This window comes from Bombina bombina, chromosome 1, assembly GCF_027579735.1.
Source record: "Bombina bombina isolate aBomBom1 chromosome 1, aBomBom1.pri, whole genome shotgun sequence".
Classification (NCBI taxonomy): domain Eukaryota; kingdom Metazoa; phylum Chordata; class Amphibia; order Anura; family Bombinatoridae; genus Bombina; species Bombina bombina.
In genome coordinates this window covers 221331915-221351753 of record NC_069499.1, presented here as the reverse complement: position 1 = coordinate 221351753, position 19839 = coordinate 221331915, and the positions used below count along the sequence as shown (strand labels likewise).

General features: G+C 40.2%; 2 long non-coding RNA genes across 2 annotated transcripts in view; both read right to left on the bottom strand.

Annotated features, from left to right (window-relative positions):
• LOC128645096 (uncharacterized) overlaps nucleotides 1–8219 on the bottom strand; it is a 122215-nt gene extending 113996 nt beyond the window's left edge. Inside the window, exon 1 of the long non-coding RNA XR_008400076.1 lies at nucleotides 8091–8219. This is a non-coding gene — a long non-coding RNA (uncharacterized LOC128645096). The remainder of the gene's footprint in view (nucleotides 1–8090) is intronic.
• The window catches only part of LOC128636828 (uncharacterized), a 179428-nt gene that overhangs the window by 154618 nt on the left and 4971 nt on the right, over nucleotides 1–19839 (bottom strand). The gene's annotated exons all lie outside the window — the stretch shown is intronic.

Here is a 19839-nt window from a genome sequence, read left to right as displayed (position 1 = left end):
AATAGGATATATTCATCTCGGTTAGATAAGAGTTACTAATCTGTAAGATTTACTAATTCTAAGGTACCTATCTGTCTTAGAATTATGATCCCAATTAGAATTCAGATTTAACAAATTTAATGTCCCCACGATTATATATGATTTCTCATCTCATTATATTATGACATGGAGAAGATATGAAATAGCTAGGGAGATATTTCAGTTCACCTGTTGATATATCTAATAGCTGTTATAATTTATAAATAGCCATGCAGTTATTATGTATACTCAAAATGTTCCCCTATTCTCTATACTAACATTTTTAACCTGAATCCCCTGCCAAGCAGGGAGTGGTCAGACATGCACCATACACTGGTGTTAGGTAACTACTGCATAAGCCAAACCAGTAGGTGGATTGTAGATACAGAAACATTTATCAGGACTGGACTGACATAAGTCATTCAGGGCATTTGTCTGGTGGGCCGGGCCATTTGCCTTAGCCCCGCCCAGTCAGCAGCATTTTTATTTGTGCATAATGCAGGGCTAGCCCTTCGAAAGGGGTGTAACTATAGGGGTCTCAGAGGTCTCAATTAATAGTTGGTCCACACATCTCTGGTCCCCTTCTGCCCTTCAGTTAAGCTTAACTTGTATCATATCTTGCTCTTCTGTGCCCCCCCCCCCCCCAGCAAAAGGAGGATCAGAGGATATCGCAAGTGTATGAATTTGCCTTTATGGTGGCAATGTTTCCAAGATGGCTGACACAGTGTTATTATACTGTAAAAAATGATACCATATTTGTACAGGAAGGCAGCACAAATGAATATTTTCTGGCGTGGGCTATCAAAGGGGCAAGGAAGACACAGAGCAGCACCTCCTCATGATGGTGCCTGTTAATGTCTCTGTGTGTTATTTTCCTCTGATAGTGCAGCTTTTATGACATGACAAGTGCTCAGGTGCCTGTTTTTTTGAGTGTCTGTGACGCAGCATGACAAGCCATAAGCAATTATAATTTATTTACACGTGGACTTCAATAGCTCCTTTTTTCTTACATTTCTATTTTTTAATATTAATGACATCCAATTTACAAAATACAGGGACAGGAGGATGTTACAAACGTTAAATCTTTTTGGAAATCAAACTAGTACATTATACTTGTCAGTTTTGACGGTATAGTTACTTAACAAAAGGGGAAGGAGAAGGAGTTAGCTGTGCTCTGCCTTAAAATGTCCCGGTCTATTTTTGGAGCCCTCTGATCAGACTGTCTGAGGGGCTGTTGATAGTTGTTCATGGTCTGTAAATCATCATTATCGAGTAAACTCTTTAAATTAATGAGATTTAGTGACAATTTATATTATGAATAAAAAAGATGATAAAAGTAAAAAAGATCATATTACCTATACCGGACGTATTAGTCAATATAATTTTCTCTGTCACTAGTATTTATATTTATATATTATTTATGTATATATATATATATATATATATATATATATATATATATATATATATATATATATATATATATATATATATATATATATATATATATATATATATATATACACACACATACACATGTAATGGAATTGCAGAGTAATCAGTAATGTTGAGTAGATACAATTAAATATACTTGGTGGAAATGTCCACAACTGAGAGCTTTGTTCCTCCGCCCCCCTCTTTACTCTAACCAGCTCCTATTAATGTTGGTTTCTATCAGAGAAACTTGGGATAATCCAAGCTCTGTGCAGAAACATCCTAAACCCTCCCAGAAATGGTCAAACACCAAACATAGATGACCTAGTATCCACCTTTTAGTCATGTGACCCAAGACCAAAGAGAGTCTTCCCCTGGCCAGCTATACCTATCCCCATATAACAGTTCCAGGTTAAAATATTTATATATATTAGGTAGTTTGGAATTGTAGGACGGGACCTCAATGCAAAATATAAGGAAACTCTGTTTTAACATGAAAAATGATAAGAAACAATCAATTTGCCTGCAGAGATTTTCACAGACCATGACAGAACTGAAATTTATGATGCAGGGGTCAAGTCGGGCGTGAACGCATAGGACCGGAGTTCCTGCACTATTTTTGCTGGTGGAACTATGTTCCCCCTGGACAGAGAGCATAAATGCTTCAGTAAACACTGCTGCTGCTGGTGGGAGGAGCTGGAGCACAGTCTGGTAAGAGGGATAGTGAGATCCTCTAGTAATGAGCAGTAACACTTCCTACAGTACACTAAATGTAAAACTGTCAGCGGTCCTGCTGTGTTATCAACCCTGTTATGAATATTATCTTTATTATCTTTTATTACACATGGTTCTTACATTTCTGTGTGGCTTGCTCTGGGGTTATTTAGCTCCCCTCAGCAGAAATAGGACTATTGGGTGAGACTCTGTGACAGAGGAGGATTCTCAGGCCCAAAGGCAACCATTCAACCCTTCATTGGATTTAATTTGCTTTCATTAACCAAAGTTTAGAGATTATATACATATAAAAACAGTGTGTGTGTGTCTACATATATATATACACCTGTATATATATATATATATTATATATATATATATATATATATATATATATATATAGTATCTCACAAAAGTGAGTACACCCTTCACATTTTTGTAAATATTTTATTATATCTTTTTATGTGACAACACTGAAGAAATGACACTTTGCTACAATATAAAGTAGTGAGTGTACACCCTGTATAACAGTGTAAATTTGCTGTCCCCTCAAAATAACTCAACACAAAGCCATTAATGTCTAAACCGTTGGCCTCAAAAGTGAGTACACCCCTAAGTGGAAATGTCCAAATTGGGCCCAAAGTGTCAATATTTTGTGTGGCCACCATTATTTTCCAGCACTGCCTTAACCCTCTTGGGCATGGAGTTCACCAGAGCTTCACAGGTTGCCACTGGAGTCCTCTTCCACTCCTCCATGACGACATCTTGTGCTCCCCCACTTCCATTTAAGGATGCCCTTCAGATGCCCAATAAGTTTTAGGCCTGGAGACATGCTTGGCCAGTCCATCACCTTTACTCTCAGCTTCTTTAGCAAGGCAGTGGTCATCTTGGAGATGTGTTTGGGGTCATTATCATGTTGGAATACTGCCCTGTGGCCCAGTCTCTGAAGGGAGGGGATCATGCTCTGCTTCAATATTTCACAGTACATGTTGGCATTCATGGTTCCCTCAATGAACTGTAGCTCCCCCAGTGCCGGCAGCAGTCATGCAGGCCCAGACCATGACACTCCCACCAACATGCGTGACTGTAGGCGAGACACACTTGTCTTTGTACTCCTCCCTGGTTGCCGCCACACATGCTTGACATCATCTGAACCAAATAAGTTTATATTGGTCTCATCGGACTACAGGACATGGTTCCAGTAATCCATGTCCTTAGTCTTTTTGTCTTCAGTAAACTGTTAGCGGGCTTTCTTGTGCATCATCTTTAGAAGAGGCTTCCTTCTGGGATGACAGCCATGCAGACCAATTTGATACAGTGTGCGGCTTATGGTCTGAGCACTGACAGGCTGACCCCCACCCCTCCAACCTCTGCAGCAATGCTGGCAGTACTCATAGGTCTATTTCCAAAAGACAATCTCTGGATATGACGCTGAGCACATGCATTCAACTTCTTTGGGCAACCATGGTGAGGCCTATTCTGAGTGGAACCTGTCCTGTGAAACCAATGTATGGTCTTGCCCACTGTGCTGCAGCTCAGTTTCAGGGCCTTGGCAATCTTCTTATAGCCTAGGCCATCTTTATGTAGAGCAACAATTATTTTTTTCAGATCCTGAGAGTTCTTTGCCATGAGGTGCCATGTGGAACTTACAGTGACCAGTATGAGAGAGTGTAAGATTGATAACACCAAATTTAACATACCTGCTCCCCATTCACAACTAAGACCTTGTAACACTAACAAGTCACATGACACCAGGGTGAGAAAATGGTTAATTGGGCCCAATTTGGACATTTCCACTTAGGGGTGTACTCACTTTTGTTGCCAACGGTTAAGACATTAATGGCTGTGTCTTGAGTTATTATGAGGGGACAACAAAGTTACACTGTTATAAAGGCTGTACACTAGCTACTTTACATTGTAGAAAAGTGTCATTTCTTTAGTGTTGTCACATGAAAAGATATAATAAAATATTTACAAAAATGTGAGGAGTGTGAGATACTGTGTGTGTGTGTATATATATATATATATATATATATATATATATATATATATATATATATATATATATATATATATATATATATATATATATATATATATATATATATATATATATATAAACAATATTGATTGTGAGGGAGGGAGGGAGGGAGGGAGGGTGGAAGTCTTGGTGAGTTCCCACACTTTTTTTGTAGTACCCCTGGTATGCTGCCAATGCAAAAGTAAATCCTGATAGCTAATTGATTACATTTTGAGGTTTTTGTCTGATGTGTCTGAATGCATTTTTTTATTTAACATTAAAGGGACATTAAATAATTTTAGGTGTTACTATTAAATGTTTAATTATGTGTAGTAAAAAAAATGCAATATTGCTTCATTGTTACGTCTGCCCCATTTTCCTGTAATTTAACTCTGAAGATAGTTAGCTTTCCAGTTCCTGTTAAAAGTGGAAGTGCAGTCTCCAGACTTAAAGGGACAGTCTAGTCAAAAATAAACTTTCATGATTCAGATAGGGCAGGTAATTTTAATCAAGTTTCCAATGTACTTTTATCATCAATTTTGCTTTGTTGTCTTGGTATTCTTAGTTGAAAGCTTAACCTAGGAGGCTCATGTGCTTATTTCTTAGTCCTTGAAGGCTGCCTCTTATCTGAATGCATTTTGACATGTATTCACAACTAGTTCATGTGTATCATATAGATAACATTGTGCTCATGCCCATGGAGTTACCTAGTAGTCAGCACTGATAAATTAAAATGCAAGTCTGTCAAAAAACTGAAATAAGGTGGCAGTCTGCAGAGGCTTAGATACAAGGTAATCACAGAGGTAAAAAGTATATTAATATAACTGTGTTGATTATGCAAAACTGGGAAATGGGTAATAAAGGGAGTATCTATCTTTCTAAACAATACAAATTCTGGTGTAGACTGTCCCTTTAACACTGGTTGCACACTCTAGTGACACATTTATAACTGTCCCTAATTGGCTTTAGAGCAGAAAACCTAGATTACAACATGATGTCACCCATTGGGCACTTATTTTTTCAATGTTTAAAGGGACACTGTACCCAAATTTTTTCTTTCATGATTCAGATAGAGCATGCAATTTTAAGCATCTTTCTAATTTACTCCTATTGTCAAATGTTCTTTATTCTCTTGGTATCTTTATTTGAAATGCAAGAATTTAAGTTTAGATGCCAGTCCATTTTTGGTGAACAACCTGGGTTGTCCTTGCTGATTGGACAGCACCAATAAACAAGTGCTATCCATGGTTCTGAACCACAAATTGGCTGGCTCCTTAGCTTAGATGTCTTCTTTTTCAATTAAAGAAAGCAAGAGAACAAAGAAAAGTTGATGATAGTAGTAAATTAGAAAGTTGCTTAAAATTGCTTGCTCTATATGAATCACAAAAGAAAAAATTTGGGTTCAGTGTCCCATTAAACAATTAGAATTCTAAAAAAAAACATCTGTATACTATTCTTGGGCTAATCATTGCGTTAAATACATAATTTTAGCTATTAATTATTTAGTGAATAATTTGTTTTAACATAATGTCATGAAGTGTGAGATTAATAATTTCATATTATTCGGGGTACGTTTATAATTAACACTTGATTGCAAACAAATAAGCATTTAGATCATTATATTTTAGATGTGTATAGGTCTAATAGCTTAGAAGTGTGATATGAGCTATAGTTTAAACAGGTCAAATTGTGTTTTCAAGACAGCAATGCTGTTGAATTATATATGCAAAATGTTTTTTAAACGCTGTTGGGAAAAAAATGCCCTCTCTTACTCAGGTTTAAATCTCCCTAGATACAGCCTCTATGTCACTGATAACTTACTCCATTTATCAGAGCTGTAACTTCTTGGCACTGAGATATTGTTGCTTAAATTAAACACTTTATGATTCTAATGTAATAAAATGCTTCATTATGCACAGTAAACAACTTATTCTTCAATTACTTATTGCCTTTAATTTAAACCTGAAAACTGTCTATTTTCCAGTCCTGAAAACAGAAAGAGCACATGGCAAGCCTAGCACTGCTGCATATCTCTCCCCAGTTTGCGGTTTGTTATCTTATCATTTCTGCTAAAGCCAAACAATGGAGATTTTGATAACTCAATGACAATGTTAATTCCTGTTGTCTCTAGATTCAAGTCTGGATTGGCTCCTCTAAATAAGGAAAGTAGTAGGTGGAATTTGACCACTGAGAAACAATTGCATCAAACAAGGTGTTAATTTGCTCTAAAACATTCAGACTGATATGATATGTTAATCTATTGGAAGACAAAAATGTTTAAAATCACAAAGTGTTTACTGCCCCTTTTAAAGGGACATTTAAAGGGACATTTTACACTAGATTTGCATAAATGTGTTGTAGATGATCCATTTATATAGTCCATCTGGGGGTGTTTTTGTAAAAATGTATAGTTTTACTTATTTTAAAATAACATTGTGCTTATTTTCAAACTCCTAACCAAGCCCCAAAGTTTTAGATACATACTGATGTATACAGACTTCACTTTGCTTCTGTTTTTTATAATGGCTCTATTCATATGCAAGGGAAGGGGGATGGTCTGCTCTCAGACACTTTCAGTGGGTGTTCCAGGCTAATCTCATCAACAGTGCTAAATTCGGGGCTTCTAAATTAGTTTTTAAAAGGTTTTACACTTGATTTTTTTTTATCAGTATCTGTGCAAATTATTCTTTATAGTAGTGTCTATTACATGCAGTTAAATTAAAATTGGTGTATACTGTCCCTTTAAGTCCTTATTCATCTTCTGTAATTTTTAAATATTTAAAAAATAGTTGCAATATCCACAGGCAGACAATGGGTTAAAGGGACACTGAACCCAATTTTTTTCTTTAGTAATTCAGAAAGAGCATGCAATTTTAAGCAACTTTCTAATTTACTCCTATTATCAATTTTTCTTTGTTCTCTTGCTATCATTATTTGAAAAAGAAGGCATCTAAGCTTTTTTTGGTTTCAGTACTCTGGACAGCACTTTTTTATTGGTGGATCAATTTATCCACCAATCAGCAAGGACAACCCAGGTTGTTCACCAAAAATGGGCCGGCATCTAAACTTACATTCATGCATTTCAAATAAAGATACCAAGAGAATAGGAGTAAATTAGAAAGTTGCTTAAAATTTCATGCTCAATCTGAATCACAAAAGAAAAATTTTGGGTACAGTGTCCCTTTAAATGAAATGTGTGCATGCCTTTTTTCTGGCAGACAAAAAAGGCAATGACATCAGTCCTAGACCCATGTTCAATCTAGCTACGGGAATGTAGCTCTTAACCAGCTCATGCAGAGCTGACAAATTCTTGATTGCCCGTGAAAATCTTGGACAGGTGTTTCTGGTCAATGACACCAATAAGGAAATGATTTGAATGTGCGTTCCCAGCTCAGTCCTGCAGCACCTTAAACCATGGCAAAACAGATCCAGATTGTCTCTTCCTTTAAGAGGCTACTTATTAGAAGTGTCAGGATTTGCCATATATTCTTAAAACAGGACACAAAGAGCCTTGTGTATTTGCAAAAAGAAATGTAAAGCTGTGATCTTGGCTCAAAAATCCTGAAATAATTAGTTGTTTAAAACATGCACTTCTGCTTTAAAAAAAAAAAAATTGTGACCTGATCTGCAAGTTGTTTTCCATTTGAATTCCAGAAAATGAATATTACAAATGTAAAAAATCTGTTAGCAGCTCATTTAATGTTTTTGTGATTATAGTTCCAATTTGCATTTAAAGTCAAAATTCAAGTTTTATGAGTCAGACAGAGAGTACAATTTAAAAATAAATAAATAAAAAGGAAACAGCTCTTTTTTCAGAACAGATAGGCAGTCACAGTATGCATATGTCCTAATCATTATATGGAAGCAGTGTTTGCAAGAATTTTTGTAACACTGTTATACATACCTGTATAGGGCTAGATTTATCAAGCCCTTTCCTCCACTTTGACTGCAGGTTCGCACAAGCAGTCACAATTTATCAAACGCTCTCCAGCCCTGTTCTCCACCATTTTGGTGGAACATTTCAATCTCCCCGGTCTCTTCTGACCGGGGAGATTGACAGTTCCTGCTTGTGCATGATTGGATGTTCGCGGGCAGGGGGGCGGGGTTGCAAGCAAGCAAAAGGAGCGCTCATGTGCAATGGTAAATGCAGGCAGCAGATTGATGCCTGCCAGAGTTAAATCCGGGTGGACAGGGGCGAATATGTACACCCCTCTCCGCCAGTGTTTTATAAATTGAGCCTAAAGTACTCAAGACATGTGCACTCCCTTGAGCTTGCTTTAGTATGCTTTGATAGAAATGAGTTACATTTCAACAAAAGATACAGAGAGAAAGAAATCCAAAAGTCCAGCCATATGTCCAAAACAATGCTTAGGTCTCTCCACATGGCCCAGTAACCACTGATAGTCACATGCCCACACCAGGCCTCAGATTATACCCCATGGCCCTGCAACCACTTCTAGCCACATGCCCACACCAGGCCTCAGATTATACCCCATGGCCCTGCAACCACTTCTAGCCACATGCCCACACCAGGCCTCAGATTATACCCCATGGCCCTGCAACCACTTCTAGCCACATGCCCACACCAGGCCTCAGATTATAACCTATGACCCTGTAACTACTGCTAGTCACATGCCCACACCAGGCCTCAGATTATACCCCATGGCCCTGCAACTACTGCTAGTCACATGCCCACACCAGGCCTCAGATTATAACCTATGACCCTGTAACTACTGCTAGTCACATGCCCACACCAGGCCTCAGATTATAACGTATGACCCTGTAACTACTGCTAGTCACATGCCCACACCAGGCCTCAGATTATAACCTATGACCCTGTAACTACTGCTAGTCACATGCCCACACCAGGCCTCAGATTATAACCTATGACCCTGTAACTACTGCTAGTCACATGCCCACACCAGGCCTCAGATTATACCCCATGGCCCTGCAACCACTTCTAGTCACATGCCCACAACAGGCCTCAGATTATACCCCATGGCCCTGCAACCACTTCTAGTCACATGCCCACAACAGGCCTCAGATTATACCCCATGGCCCTGCAACCACTTCTAGTCACATGCCCACACCAGGCCTCAGATTATAACCTATGACCCTGTAACTACTTCTAGTCACATGCCCACACCAGGCCTCAGATTATACCCCATGGCCCTGCAACCACTTCTAGCCACATGCCCACAGCAGGCCTCAGATTATAACCTATGACCCTGTAACTACTGTGAGTCACATGCCCACACCAGGCCTCAGATTATAACCTATGACCCTGTAACTACTGCTAGCCACATGCCCACACCAGGCCTCAGATTATAACCTATGACCCTGTAACTACTGCTAGTCACATGCCCACACCAGGCCTCAGATTATACCCCATGGCCCTACAACCACTTCTACCCACATGCCCACACCAGGCCTCAGATTATACCCCATGGCCCTGCAACCACTTCTAGTCACATGCCCACACCAGGCCTCAGATTATACCCCATGGCCCTGCAACCACTTCTAGTCACATGCCCACACCAGGCCTCAGATTATAACCTATGACCCTGTAACTACTGCTAGTCACATGCCCACACCAGGCCTCAGATTATAACCTATGACCCTGTAACTACTGCTAGTCACATGCCCACATCAGGCCTTTGATTATACCCCAATAGCGCTGCAACCCCTTTCAGGCACATGCCAACTTCAATCCTCAGATCAGACTCCTGGTTAGAATTCTGATTATGAAGCTACTTTCAGCCACAATCTCATATCAAACCATAGATCTGAGCCCATAGTCCTGAAACCACTGTTAACCCTATACCTACATTACATTTCAATTCATACCATATTGCGCTGCAGCCCCTTTGAGCCATATGTCCATTTACCTATTTGTCAGCATCAGACTTTACAATAGACCCTGTGTGCCTGCAGTCATTCATATATATATATATATATATATATATATATATATATATATATATATATATATATATATATATATATATATATATATACAGGGAGTGCAGAATTATTAGGCAAATGAGTATTTTGACCACATCATCCTCTTTATGCATGTTGTCTTACTCCAAGCTGTATAGGCTCGAAAGCCTACTACCAATTAAGCATATTAGGTGATGTGCATCTCTGTAATGAGAAGGGGCGTGGTCTAATGACATCAACACCCTATATCAGGTGTGCATAATTATTAGGCAACTTCCTTTCCTTTGGCAAAATGGGTCAAAAGAAGGACTTGACAGGCTCAGAAAAGTCAAAAATAGTGAGATATCTTGCAGAGGGATGCAGCACTCTTAAAATTGCAGATCTTCTGAAGCGTGATCATCGAACAATCAAGCGCTTCATTCAAAATAGTCAACAGGGTCGCAAGAAGCGTGTGGAAAAACCAAGGCGCAAAATAACTGCCCATGAACTGAGAAAAGTCAAGCGTGCAGCTGCCAAGATGCCACTTGCCACCAGTTTGGCCATATTTCAGAGCTGCAACATCACTGGAGTGCCCAAAAGCACAAGGTGTGCAATACTCAGATACATGGCCAAGGTAAGAAAGGCTGAAAGACGACCACAACTGAACAAGACACACAAGCTGAAACGTCAAGACTGGGCCAAGAAATATCTCAAGACTGATTTTTCTAAGGTTTTATGGACTGATGAAATGAGAGTGAGTCTTGATGGGCCAGATGGATGGGCCCGTGGCTGGATTGGTAAAGGGCAGAGAGCTCCAGTCCGACTCAGACGCCAGCAAGGTGGAGGTGGAGTACTGGTTTGGGCTGGTATCATCAAAGATGAGCTTGTGGGGCCTTTTCGGGTTGAGGATGGAGTCAAGCTCAACTCCCAGTCCTACTGCCAGTTTCTGGAAGACACCTTCTTCAAGCAGTGGTACAGGAAGAAGTCTGCATCCTTCAAGAAAAACATGATTTTCATGCAGGACAATGCTCCATCACACGCGTCCAAGTACTCCACAGCGTGGCTGGCAAGAAAGGGTATAAAAGAAGAAAATCTAATGACATGGCCTCCTTGTTCACCTGATCTGAACCCCATTGAGAACCTGTGGTCCATCATCAAATGTGAGATTTACAAGGAGGGAAAACAGTACACCTCTCTGAACAGTGTCTGGGAGGCTGTGGTTGCTGCTGCACGCAATGTTGATGGTGAACAGATCAAAAGACTGACAGAATCCATGGATGGCAGGCTTTTGAGTGTCCTTGCAAAGAAAGGTGGCTATATTGGTCACTGATTTGTTTTTGTTTTGTTTTTGAATGTCAGAAATGTATATTTGTGAATGTTGAGATGTTATATTGGTTTCACTGGTAAAAATAAATAATTGAAATGGGTATATATTTGTTTTTTGTTAAGTTGCCTAATAATTATGCACAGTAATAGTCACCTGCACACACAGATATCCCCCTAAAATAGCTATAACTAAAAACAAACTAAAAACTACTTCCAAAACTATTCATCTTTGATATTAATGAGTTTTTTGGGTTCATTGAGAACATGGTTGTTGTTCAATAATAAAATTAATCCTCAAAAATACAACTTGCCTAATAATTCTGCACTCCCTGTATATATATATATATATATATACAGGTAGCCCTCAGTTTACGCCGGGTAAGGTTCCAGGAGGAATGGTTGTAAATCAAAACCGTTGAAAATTGAAACCCAGTTTATAATGTAAGTCAATGGGAAGTGAGGGAGTTAGGTTCAAGGCCCCTCTCAAAATTGTCATAAATAACATCTAATACATTATTTTTATAGCTTTGAAATGAAGACTTTAAATGCTAAACAGCATTATAAACCTAATAATATAGATTGTATCATCATCAAACTAACTTTAATGAACAAAAACATTTGCTAAACATCACCTAATAAAATAATCACACAACAGATTGTATCATCAAAACAGAATTTATGCTTACCTGATAAATTACTTTCTCCAACGGTGTGTCCGGTCCACGGCGTCATCCTTACTTGTGGGATATTCTCTTCCCCAACAGGAAATGGCAAAGAGTCTCAGCAAAGCTGGTCACATGATCCCTCCTAGGCTCCGCCCACCCCAGTCATTCGACCGACGGACAGGAGGAAATATATATAGGAGAAACCATATGATACCGTGGTGACTGTAGTTAGAGAAAATAATTCATCAGACCTGATTAAAAAACCAGGGCGGGCCGTGGACCGGACACACCGTTGGAGAAAGTAATTTATCAGGTAAGCATAAATTCTGTTTTCTCCAACATTGGTATGTCCGGTCCACGGCGTCATCCTTACTTGTGGGAACCAATACCAAAGCTTTAGGACACGGATGAAGGGAGGGAGCAAATCAGGTCACCTAAATGGAAGGCACCACGGCTTGCAAAACCTTTCTCCCAAAAATAGCCTCCGAAGATGCAAAAGTATCAAATTTGTAAAATTTGGCAAAAGTGTGCAGTGAAGACCAAGTGCCTTAGATATCTGGTCAACAGAAGCCTCGTTCTTGAAGGCCCATGTGGAAGCCACAGCCCTAGTGGAGTGAGCTGTGATTCTTTCAGGAGGCTGCCGTCCGGCAGTCTCATAAGCCAATCGGATAATGCTTTTAAGCCAAAAGGAAAGAGAGGTAGAAGTCGCTTTTTGACCTCTCCTTTTACCAGAATAAACAACAAACAAGGAAGATGTTTGTCTGAAATCTTTAGTAGCCTCTAAATAGAATTTTAGAGCACGGACTACGTCCAAATTGTGTAACAAACGTTCCTTCTTTGAAACTGGATTCGGACACAAAGAAGGTACAACTATCTCCTGGTTAATATTTTTGTTGGAAACAACTTTCGGAAGAAAACCAGGCTTAGTACGCAAAACCACCTTATCTGCATGGAACACCAGATAGGGCGGAGAACACTGCAGAGCAGATAACTCTGAAACTCTTCTAGCAGAAGAAATTGCAACCAAAAACAAAACTTTCCAAGATAGTAACTTAATATCTACGGAATGTAAGGGTTCAAACGGAACCCCTTGAAGAACTGAAAGAACTAGATTTAGACTCCAGGGAGGAGTCAAAGGTCTGTAAACAGGCTTGATCCTAACCAGAGCCTGAACAAATGCTTGAACATCTGGCACGGCTGCCAGTCTTTTGTGAAGTAAAACAGATAAAGCAGAGATCTGTCGCTTTAGAGAACTTGCAGATAATCCTTTCTCCAAACCTTCTTGTAGAAAGGATAGAATCTTAGGAATTCTTATCTTGTTCCATGGGAATCCTTTAGATTCACACCAACAGATATATTTTTTCCATATTTTATGGTAAATTTTTCTAGTTACAGGCTTTCTAGCCTGAATCAAAGTATCTATTACAGAATCTGAAAACCCACGCTTTGATAAAATCAAGCGTTCAATCTCCAAGACGTCAGTTGGAGGGAAACCAGATTCGGATGTTCGAATGGACCCTGAACAAGAAGGTCCTGTCTCAAAGGTAGCTTCCATGGTGGAGCCGATGACATATTCACCAGGTCTGCATACCAAGTCCTGCGTGGCCACGCAGGAGCTATCAAGATCACAGAGGCCCTCTCCTGATTGATCCTGGCTACCAGCCTGGGGATGAGAGGAAACGGTGAGAATACATAAGCTAGGTTGAAGGTCCAAGGTGCTACTAGTGCATCTACTAGAGTCGCCTTGGGATCCCTGGATCTGGACCCGTAGCAAGGAACCTTGAAGTTCTGACGAGACGCCATCAGATCCATGTCTGGAATGCCCCATAATTGAGTTATTTGGGCAAAGATTTCCGGATGGAGTTCCCACTCCCCCGGATGGAATGTCTGACGACTCAGAAAATCCGCTTCCCAATTTTCCACTCCTGGGATGTGGATCGCAGACAAGTGGCAGGAGTGATCCTCCGCCCATTGAATTATCTTGGTCACTTCTTTCATCGCCAGGGAACTCCTTGTTCCCCCCTGATGATTGATATATGCAACGGTCGTCATGTTGTCTGACTGAAACCTTATGAATTTGGCCTTTGCTAGTTGAGGCCAAGCTCTGAGAGCATTGAATATCGCTCTCAGTTCCAGAATGTTTATCGGGAGAAGAGACTCTTCCCGAGACCATAGACCCTGAGCTTTCAGGGATTCCCAGACCGCGCCCCAGCCCACTAGGCTGGCGTCGGTCGTGACAATGACCCACTCTGGTCTGCGGAAGCTCATTCCCTGTGACAGATTGTCCAGGGTCAGCCACCAACGGAGTGAATCTCTGGTCTTTTGATCTACTTGAATCGTCGGAGACAAGTCTGTATAATCCCCATTCCACTGTCTGAGCATGCACAGTTGTAATGGTCTTAGATGAATTCGTGCAAAAGGAACTATGTCCATTGTTGCAACCATCAATCCTATTACTTCCATGCACTGCGCTATGGAAGGACGAGGAACAGAATGAAGTACTTGACAAGAGCTTAGAAGTTTTGATTTTCTGACCTCTGTCAGAAAAATCCTTATTTCTAAGGAATCTATTATTGTTCCCAAGAAGGGAACTCTTGTTGACGGGGACAGAGAACTTTTTTCTTTGTTCACCTTCCATCCGTGAGATCTGAGAAAGGCTAGGACGATGTCCGTATGAGCCTTTGCTTTTGACAGGGACGACGCTTGAATCAGGATGTCGTCCAAGTAAGGTACTACTGCAATGCCCCTTGGTCTTAGAACCGCTAGAAGGGACCCTAGTACCTTTGTGAAAATCCTTGGAGCAGTGGCTAATCCGAATGGAAGTGCCACAAACTGGTAATGCTTGTCCAGAAAAGCGAACCTTAGGAACTGATGATGTTCCTTGTGGATAGGAATATGTAGGTACGCATCCTTTAAATCCACGGTAGTCATAAATTGATTTTCCTGGATAGTAGGTAGGATCGTTCGAATAGTTTCCATTTTGAACGATGGTACCCTGAGAAATTTGTTTAGGATCTTTAGATCCAAAATTGGTCTGAATGTTCCCTCTTTTTTGGGAACTATGAACAGATTGGAATAAAATCCCATTCCTTGTTCTCTTATTGGAACTGGATGTATCACTCCCATCTTTAACAGGTCTTCTACACAATGTAAGAATGCCTGTCTCTTTATTTGGTTTGAAGATAATTGAGACCTGTGGAACTTTCCCCTTGGGGGTAGTTCCTTGAATTCCAGGAGATAACCTTGAGAAACTATTTCTAGCGCCCAAGGATCCTGAACATCTCTTGCCCAAGCCTGAGCAAAGAGAGAAAGTCTGCCCCCCACTAGATCCGGTCCCGGATCGGGGGCTATCCCTTCATGCTGTTTTGGTAGCAGTGGTAGGCTTCTTGGCCTGCTTACCCTTGTTCCAGCCTTGCATTGGTTTCCAGGCTGGTTTGGGTTGTGAAGTATTACCCTCTTGCTTAGAGGATACAGAATTAGAGGCTGGTCCGTTTCTGCGAAAGGGATGAAAATTAGGCTTATTTTTAGCCTTAAAAGACCTATCCTGTGGGAGGGCGTGGCCCTTTCCCCCAGTGATGTCTGAAATAATCTCTTTCAAATCAGGTCCAAATAATGTTTTACCTTTGAAAGGAATGTTAAGCAATTTTGTCTTGGATGACACATCCGCTGACCAAGACTTTAGCCAAAGCACTCTGCGCGCCACGATAGCAAACCCTGAATTTTTCGCCGCTAATCTAGCTAATTGCAAAGCAGCATCTAAAACAAAAGAGTTAGCCAATTTAAGTGCTTGAACTCTGTCCATAACCTCCTCATACGAAGATTCTTTACTGAGCGACTTTTCTAGTTCTTCGAACCAGAAACACGCTGCCGTAGTGACAGGAACAATGCATGAAATTGGTTGTAGAAGGTAACCTTGCTGTACAAAAATCTTATTAAGCAAACCCTCTAATTTCTTATCCATAGGATCTTTGAAAGCACAACTATCTTCGATAGGAATAGTAGTGCGTTTGTTTAGAGTAGAAACCGCCCCCTCGACCTTGGGGACTGTCTGCCATAAGTCCTTTCTGGGGTCGACTATAGGAAATAATTTCTTAAATATAGGGGGGGGGAACAAAAGGTATGCCGGGCCTTTCCCACTCTTTATTTACTATGTCCGCCACCCGCTTGGGTATAGGAAAAGCGTCGGGGGGCACCGGAACCTCTAGGAACTTGTCCATCTTACATAATTTCTCTGGAATGACCAAATTGTCACAATCATCCAGAGTAGATAACACCTCCTTAAGCAGTGCGCGGAGATGTTCTAATTTAAATTTAAATGTCACAACATCAGGATCAGCTTGATGAGAAATTTTTCCTGAATCTGAGATTTCTCCATCAGACAAAACCTCCCTCATGGCCCCTTGAGATTGGTGTGAGGGTATGTCAGAACAGTTATCATCAGCACCCTCTTGCTCTTCAGTGTTTAAAACAGAGCAATCGCGCTTTCTCTGATAAGTAGGCATTTTGGATAAAAGATTTGCTATGGAGTTATCCATTACAGCCGTTAATTGTTGCATGGTAATAAGTATTGGCGCACTAGATGTACTAGGGGCCTCCTGTGTGGGCATAACTGGTGTAGACACCATAGGGGATGATGTAGTATCATGTTTACTCCCCTCATTTGAGGAATCATCTTGGGCAATATCATTATCTGTGGCATTACTGTCCTTACTTTGTTTGGACACTATGGCACAATTATCACATAAATTTAAATGGGGAGACACATTGGCTTTCATACATATAGAACATAGCTTATCTGATGGTACAGACATGTTAAACAGGCTTAAACTTGTCAACAAAGCACAAAAAACGTTTTAAAATAAAACCGTTACTGTCACTTTAAATTTCAAACTGAAACCACTTTATTACTGAATATGTGAAAAAGTATGAAGGAATTGTTCAAAATTCACCAAAATTTCACCACAGTGTCTTAAAGCATTAAAAGTATTGCACACCAAATTTCAGAGCTTTAACCCTTAAATTAACGGAACCGGAGCCGTTTTCAAATTTAATCCCTATACAGTCCCAGCTATATGCTTTGCTGAGACCCAACCAAGCCCAGAGGGGAATACGATACCAAATGACGCCTTCTAGAAGCTTTTTTAGTGATTCCTAGATCCTCACACATGCATCTGCATGCCTTGCTCTCCAAAAACAACTGCGCAGTAATGGCGCGAAAATGAGGCTGAGTCTATAACTAGAAAGGCCCCCAGACTAAAAAAGGTGTCCAACACAGTGCCTGCCGTTTTTTAAACGTTCCCCAAGATTATAATGCCAATTATAAGCTGCAATCTGCATAATATGCCCCAATGAAGCAATCGTTTTAGCCCATAAAAATGTCTACCAGTTTTTAAGCCCTTTTTTAAGCCCTTTATTCTTTTATATTTGACTAAGAAAATGGCTTACCGGTCCCCATGAGGGGAAATGACAGCCTTCCAGCATTACATGGTCTTGTTAGAAATATGGCTAGTCATACCTTAAGCAGAAAGGTCTGCTAACTGTTTCCCCCAACTGAAGTTACTTCATCTCAACAGTCCTGTGTGGAAACAGCAATCGATTTTAGTTACTGTCTGCTAAAATCATCTTCCTCTTACAAACAGAAATCTTCATCCTTTTCTGTTTCAGAGTAAATAGTACATACCAGCACTATTTTAAAATAACAAACACTTGATAGAAGAATAAAAACTACATTTAAACACCAAAAAACTCTTAACCATCTCCGTGGAGATGTTGCCTGTGCAACGGCAAAGAGAATGACTGGGGTGGGCGGAGCCTAGGAGGGATCATGTGACCAGCTTTGCTGGGACTCTTTGCCATTTCCTGTTGGGGAAGAGAATATCCCACAAGTAAGGATGACGCCGTGGACCGGACACACCAATGTTGGAGAAACTAAGTTTAATGAACAAAAATATTTGCTAAACATCACCTAATAAAATAATCACACAACAGTTCTCTGCATTGTTAGCATGTTAGGTAATATTGGGTCTGCACCTATTCTATGGATTTCAATCTGCAGTGATTAATAAGTAGTTAGGCAGCCTCACCTCAAGTTGCTGGACTGGAAGATAATAGGGAAGTACCTGCTAAATTCTGCTCAATAGATCTGGTCTGATCTGTGTACACAGATCAATTTAAGGCTGTTAAGTTGCATAACATTGCTGCAAAACAAGCGGACAGCTCCACCTACTGGCTATTTTAATTAGTGCATTGCTTTCCAAAAGCTTTTCAATAGCAGTCACATGACTGGAAAAAAGGTTGTTATTCTGAAATGGCGCAAGTTGAACCGGCGTAAACCGAGGGCCACCTGTATATATATATATATATATATATATATATCCGATCATGACCTTGTCCCTACAGCCCCTCTCAGGAAGATTTAGCCTTTTAGCTTCATGCCTACATCAGACCTATGATTAGACCAATAGCCCTGCAGTCAGCCACTCTTATCCCCATGTCTACATTAGACTTCAGATCAGATCCTGCAGCCTATGTTGATTACATGTGCACATCAGACCTTAGATGAGATTGATGATTGGTTTAATAAAAGTTACAAATATTGCTCAAAAACACTTTTAAATGATGAAACTTATAATTGAATATTCAAGTGTTTGTGTTTTGAAAATGTTCATTATAAAGTTACTCACAAATTTATGAAGTCACTAATTGCACGTCATGAGCTGATTATAATGGTGACAAAAAAATGCACTCAAACATGTCAAAGCATTAACTAAAGGGACATTCTAATCCCACAATGACAAGCTCTAATTAGTTAGGAGCCACATTACAAGTGGAATGCACAATATCGCTTTTGTGATGGCGATATTTGCAATCTACTTAGTAATACCAGCTCATGCAAATGCGCACTGGTATAACAAGTTAGTCACAATGCGAAGGCGGCCATGCGTTCCCATTGCACGCTTCCATAGGCTCCAATGGGAGCCCTGTTCTCATGCCGTTAGACACAACATGAGAATCTAGCGCCAAGAAGGGGGTAACTTGCACAGAGATGGGCAGAAAATTTATGTATATGTATATAAGCATATATATTTACAGTATAATAACAGTCCTGATAGAATGAAATGTAAAGGCACTTTTCAGTGCCGTTTTTTTTTAGCACCCCACACCCGCTCACTTTAACCCCTCACAACTGCTACATTTTTTATTTATAATCGACTACACTACACTGTATTTTGGGGGCAATTGGGGCACATTTTGAAAATTAACCAGAAATCTGATCTCTGGCTAATTTTTGGAGGGCTAATTGCTACCGCGAGCTCCCAGTATCAATAACCAGCCCCTTGTAATGCGCTCCACTTGTAATCTAGCACCATGTGTTTAACTCCACAAAGAGTTTAAACCCAAAGGTAAAGTAAAGGTTTAGGTAAGCAGGGTCATGCTGCTATCACTCCTGATTGGCTGACCGGGAGCAGGACTTTAACTGTATCTAAAGAACTTTGAGGGGTTAAACACATACATCTAGATTACAAGTTTTGCGTTATGACTCAAATAGCATCGTTATGGCCCATAACGCTGCTTTTTCCCTAACGCCGCAATTACAAGTCTTGTCAGAATAAGTGTACCGCACACCTTTTTGGCCGTCACGCAACATCAGAACCGCACTTTTAAAAAAGTCCTTTTTCAATGGGACTTTCATAGCGCCGGTATTACAAGTTTTGCTATGAGGACAAAAAGTGAGCGGTA